Genomic DNA, 6,482 nt, shown 5'->3' with positions numbered 1-6,482 from the left:
TTCTCTTTTAATGATTTCTTAAAAGAAAATTGGGATAAGCAGTTTGATCTTCCTTATATGCTTCAGAGGCTGGTTCCTGAAATCAAAATGTGGAATAAAAAAGTCTTTGGCAGCATAGATAGGAGGAAAGCTAGTATTATGATGCACTCCGGCAAGTATACCGATCGCACAAGTAATATAATGAGTAAGTAGAGTATCGTCTCCACAAGGATTGTAAACCAAGTACTACAATAACCAGTCCCCTTAAGTTGAAAAACTCGATTTGTTGTTTGGAAAATTGTGAATTGAATTTGAGTAACAATAGGAAATAAAGACTTGTTTTTATATTTTTATGTAAGAGAAATAAAACAATAACAATGAGAATTGATTTAAAAATATGAGAAAAGTATTGTAGCTAGAGCGCACTCACCTTATGATCCCCACTTCTTACTTTGGATTGATTTCCAACATTAATTTATAAAATTACTCGGATAAATTATTATCTAAAATAATTAGTTAAATCTCAATCCCTTGGCAATTTAACCCTTTAATCCCCAATTGAAATCCTAATCCCTTAGCAATCCCTCATGAAAATTAAGCGATGAACTCTATAATTTAGGCATCCGCAATTCAATACACATCTATTCCTAGCATGCATACGAACCGTTATCCTACCCCCTTTCAGGATGAAAACCCCAATATCCATATCTAGGGTTCTAACCCTCAGACTATTATCAACTATTAGAGTGATCAATTCTAATAAAGAAAATATCAAATACGAACAAGGTAGAGATAAAGATAATTATATAAACGAACAATTATAAATCAATCCGCGTAACAAGGGTTTACATAGGGTTTGTGACCCTAACTACAATAAAAGAAAACTAGCCAAGCATAATCATGGCTAAAAATAATCCAATATTCAAAAGCATAAAATTAAGAAGAAAAGAGAAGAAGAAGAACTGTAGAAGAATTCTCCTGAGCTCTGCCGTCGGTCTCCTTCTGAAAAATAGGTCTGGATCCCTAATTCTGTCAAAAGGATCCTATTTATATGACTCTTTTCCTTCTTCCAAAAATACCCCCGAGATAACACGGTACTTCTATCCCGCAACCCGGTGCCAGTTGGCGCCGGTTTGGCGCACGTTTGCGCCAACTTCCTGCCCAATGTATGCTGCAATTCGGAACCAATTCCCGTGACTCGGCGCCAGTTGGCGCCATCCTTCACATTTTGGGCGCCAACTAGCGCCACTTCTCCTCTCTTAGTGGGCGCCTAGTGGCGCCATCTCCTTGCAATTTGGGCGTTGGTTTGCTTCACTTTGGTGGCGCCACTTCTCTTCAGCTGGCGCAAGGTGGCATGGTGGCGCTAGTTTGCGCCATTCTGGCGCCAACCAGCGCCAATTCTCTGGTATTTGTAGTGTGATACATCCGTGCGTGTGGAATCGCGTCAACAGACTTTTTATAATTTGTAATTTTCACTCCTCTTTTTCCTGTAAAAACACAACCAAAAGGTGAATATTATTGACATAGAAAGAATCAATATAAATAGCAAATATGTATTTAAATTGCTCTCTTATGACTCAATTCTTATCAATTTTAACATGGAAAAACCACACTTGCCAGAGGCACATCATATCATCAAGAGGATTACTGATGTTCAAAGTAAACGTGAGCAGAATGATTCTTCTTATCTTAAAAGGGTAGAAGAGAATTATCAAAATCTGCTCTCAACTGTTCTATGTGAAGAGGAACTTTTCTGGTTTCAAAAATCAAGACAGAGGTGGATAACTGATGGAGACAGAAATACAAGGTTTTATCACCTTTCTACTGTGGTAAGAAGGAGTATAAACAAAGTTGTAAAACTTAAAAATGAGGCAAATGTTTGAGTTTCTAATCCTCTGGAACTGAAGCAAATGGCTGTGAATTTTTTCAAATCCCTTCTCTCGGAAGATGTGCAAAGTAGAAGATGGATCTCTTCAGAAAATCTTTGGCCAGGTTTGTCTCAAAATGATCTTGATCTGCTCAACCGTATTCCAAATGTTTCAGAAATTAAACAAACAGTTTTCAGTATAGGAGCTTTCAAATCTCCTGGTACTGATGGTTATCCAGCTGTATTTTTTCAAAAAAATTGGAATGAGGTTCAAGATTAAATCTGTTCTATGGTGTTTCAAATTTGGAATTACCCTGAGTTGTTAGCTTCAATTAACTCAACTCTTTTGGTTTTAATTCCTAAGTCTCAACATCCTGCTCATATTAGCCAGTTCAGACCAATTTCTTTGTGCCGTGTTGTCTATAAAGTGATAAGTAAGCTGCTTGTTAACAGTCTAAAGAGCATAATGGCCAAAGTGGTTTCTCCTGCGCAGTCCAGCTTTGTTCCTCATCGTCATATCCATGACAACATTATTGTGGTGTAGGAATTAGTCCATTCAATGAAAAAGATGAGAGGAAAAAAATGTTTTATGGCGGTTAAGGTGGACCTTGAAAAAGCTTATGACCGTCTCAATTGGAGTTTCATAAAAAATGTTTTGAATGAAATTCATATTCCTGGGAGGATTACTGATCTTATAATGACTGCAGTTTCTTCTCTTAAAACGAATGTGATTTGGAATGGGAGCCTCACTGAAGAGTTTCAACCCAGTAGAGGTATTAGACATGAGACCCTCTGTCCCCTTATTTATTCGTTCTTGCTATGGAAAAACTCTCTTATATTATTGAAATAGCTGTTAGTTGAGGTTTATGGAAACCTATTCGTGCTGGGAAAGGAGGCCCAAAAATTTCCCACCTTTTGTTTGCTGATGATCTCATGTTATTTTTGGAAGTTAGTGAGGAGCAACTTCAAATTCTTCTTCGTTGTTTGGGGCTGTTTGGTGAAATCTCTGGGCAGAAAGTGAATGATCAAAAAACCTGTGTGTTTTTCTCAAAAAATACTCCTGATGATTTGGCAACAAAAATCACAGAGATTAGTGGATTCAAGAGAGTTCGGAATATAGGCAGATATCTTGGTGAAATGATTCAACATGGTAGGGTGACAAGAATTTATTTGCCGGGATTGTTGATAGAGTTAAAGATAGACTATCTAGCTGGCAAGGTCAGACTCTGTCTCAAGCAGGTAGAGTGGTTCTAACTCAGTCTGTTTTATCTACTATTCCCTACTACCACATGCAATGTACTATGATTCCCTACTATTCCCACCTTTTGTTTGCTGATGATCTCATGTTATTTTTGGAAGTTAGTGAGGAGCAACTTCAAATTCTTCTTCGTTGTTTGGGGCTGTTTGGTGAAATCTCTGGGCAGAAAGTGAATGATCAAAAAACCTGTGTGTTTTTCTCAAAAAATACTCCTGATGATTTGGCAACAAAAATCACAGAGATTAGTGGATTCAAGAGAGTTCGGAATATAGGCAGATATCTTGGTGCAATGATTCAACATGGTAGGGTGACAAGAATTTATTTGCCGGGATTGTTGATAGAGTTAAAGATAGACTATCTAGCTGGCAAGGTCAGACTCTGTCTCAAGCAGGTAGAGTGGTTCTAACTCAGTCTGTTTTATCTACTATTCCCTACTACCACATGCAATGTACTATGATTCCTAAGTCTGTTTGCAATGAGTTAGAAAAGATTCAGAGAGCTTTTATTTGATACAGCTAATAAAAAGCAAATGCATTTAATTAGTTGGGATATTATCACAAAGACTAAATATCAAGGCAGTTTGGGGTTGAGAAAGCTCTCAATTATGAATGAGGCTTTTTTGGGAAAACTTCTATGGTCTTTCCTTAATGAGCCTAACCAGTTGTGGGCTCAAGTTCTTAAGGCTAAATATGGCAGATTGGAGGCTGGTCAATTTACTTTTTGTTGGAAAAATGGTAACTCTCATCTCTGGAAATATATTTGTGAAGTTTGGCACAAGTTGAAAGATAAGCTAATTTGGGATGTGGGGGATGGGAATACAATCAGTTTTTGGGAGGATAAGTGGTTAGATCATGAAGATAATTTAGCTAATAAAGCCTTAGTACCAATTACTCAAGATGATATTGGAAAGAAAGTCAGGGATTGCATTTCTGAAGATGGGGAGTGGGATGTGGCGACTCTTGCTATAGTTTACTTTCTCCTGTGCTAATTCAAAGGATTAGGAGCATTATTCCTCCACATGAGTCTAATGGAGAGGACAGTTTACATTGGTACCTAAAGAATCCAAAAGGTGCAACAGTCAAGAATATCTATAATGCTTTAATGAATCAGGATGATATCTCTACTTAAAGGGATGATTTTTTACTACAATTTGAAACTTGAATATCTACTTGTAATGCAGCACCTGGTGCGGAAGAACTAACACCAACCTGCTCCATTGAATACTTGCATCCATTAGCTAATAGATTACTACAATCTCATATTTATCATTCACGAATACAATTCAATATTTTGGGCCAGCCATATACCTGCAATTCAATATTTCCCTCAAGGTTGAACTTCCCTGAAAGCTGCTCCAGGGCAAAAAAAGGTTGAACACAAGATAACATGTACGCAAATAACTAGTAGATATTCAAGCAACTGTCTTATGCACACGTATTTAATGCCCAAATACCATGTCTTGGTTTCCTCTTCCCATCGTTTCCACCTTTTCATCTATTGAGTCATAATTCAACCAAGTAAGTAAACTCAGAGATATATATAGAAAAGGAGGCATATAATTTAGTAAAAGAAAATTGAAATCTGTCTTCAATTACCTTTAATCTTCCTAGAGCCATAGTGAGAACAGAGTAAAGGACATGAAAAACAGCCAACACGAAGATAAATATATGGATTTATCAAGGTGTCTGCACTTCAAACCTGTAAATTATTATATTTGTTTTTTTGTATGAATTTATGGATCTATTGAATGGCATGAAATTGTGTTCTTGGAATGGTGAACACCTACCTTATTGGGCCTAGAATGAGATTCTGATCTATAACAATTGGAAAAAAAAGCAGGGCTTGAGAATCATAATACCAAATAGACTACCAAATAATTTACTTTAGATGCTTATCATGAAATGAATATCAAATTTATATTAGAATAACATGAGCAAAAATAAAAGCCATAAAACCTTAAAAAACTGTTTTAAGAGAAAAGAGAAAAATTCAGCACACTGAGAAACAGGAGAGACAGAACTTGCTGATTTGGGATGTAGGAATCTTCCCTTTCAATTTCTTCATTCAGAAGACTTTATGTTACTGTATGTTGTATTTATATGGGAGAATGACATTGGTTGGCATTTAAGGATCTTCAAACTATATATTCTTAGCAGTCATCACAAATAATGAAATGAATTTTATTCTAGGTACTCAGTAGTCATTCAAAGTATGACATTCAGAGTACAACACTATAGTCTATAGGCAAGGCAACCTCTTATAGTCTCTTTACACCATTGTATTTGTACAGTATGATAGGATATATAAGGAGTTATCTTTTGGTACCGTAGTTGGATGGAAATACACAAATCAAAGCAAAAAAAGAGTGTCGTATTGGGACCTTCTCAATATAAAGCAAAGTGTTCCATTCCAAACTTGGAACCAGCTAAGCTCTCTCTCTCTCTTACTCTAAAGTGAAACAGCATTCCTCTCACTATAAAGAAAACCAACCACACCCTTAACCTTTGAGGTAAAAAAATCTTGTCTTAGACCACCCTCCCTCCTCTCCTATTCTCTTCTTCTCTAGTCTTCTTATAAACCCAATCTCACAACAGTCACCATGCAATGATAGTGATAAGACTGGAAGTAATATATCAGAGTAAAGAACGCACACAGAAGAGTTTTGGCCCAGAAATCTGGATTTTCTTTATATTAATCAAAAGAGTGAAATGCTATTACAATGAACTTTCAATCTAAAGCTTAAAAAGGACAATTACAGGAAAAGACTAACAAATTCAGTGCAATTAAAGACACACTGATCTCTCCCAAGAACTCCCAATTTCCCAGCCTCCTCTCCTCTTTTTTCTCCATCTATTTATACTAAGCATTATTATTCTTCACATGTGACTCACCTCATTGCCTCTAACAGAATTTTCCTTCTAGAATATTCCCCCTCTAACTGCCTTGGTGACTCAGCATGAGTGCCTTGAGTGATTAATTCTCTACAATTCATTCTAGAATGTTCCTTAAGATATGGTATCCTAACAGATAGGCTTTTCAGTTTTCTTTATCATCTCCTTCATCCTATGAGATAAATATATTTTTTATATATACATATAACCAGGAAAAAAAAAATTGCATATGGGTACTTTTAGTAGTTATTTCCTTCCAAGGTTCTTCCTTGGAACACTCTTGGTAGGTCTTGTTTGTCTTCTAGTTGTTGGAAGCTTAGGTAGTGGTGGAGGAACAACAAATACAACTACACTATCAACAGAGTCATCAGAAAGGCTCAAGCAGGAGCATGTGATAGGTAACTCAGATAAGCCACTCAACCATGCAGAGTTGGATTTCAACTACATGAGCAAACGAAGAATTCCCAATGGACCAGATCCAATTCAT

At 36.5% G+C, this 6,482-nt stretch overlaps 1 long non-coding RNA gene across 1 annotated transcript; it reads right to left on the bottom strand.

Moving 5' to 3' along the window:
* Positions 1–816: 816 nt before the first annotated feature.
* LOC133315049 (uncharacterized) lies at positions 817–6,188 on the bottom strand. Its single transcript, XR_009752031.1, has 3 exons — positions 4,700–6,188; positions 4,412–4,598; positions 817–1,466 (listed from the first exon to the last, which is right to left on the bottom strand). It is a non-coding gene; the product is annotated as an uncharacterized LOC133315049 (long non-coding RNA).
* Positions 6,189–6,482: the final 294 nt, after the last annotated feature.

The sequence above is a fragment of the Gastrolobium bilobum genome, unplaced genomic scaffold, assembly GCF_033153095.1.
Source record: "Gastrolobium bilobum isolate Gb01-03AN ecotype WA unplaced genomic scaffold, APGP_CSIRO_Gbil_v1 utg9008, whole genome shotgun sequence".
Classification (NCBI taxonomy): domain Eukaryota; kingdom Viridiplantae; phylum Streptophyta; class Magnoliopsida; order Fabales; family Fabaceae; genus Gastrolobium; species Gastrolobium bilobum.
This window is presented reverse-complemented; position numbering and strand designations above follow the sequence as displayed.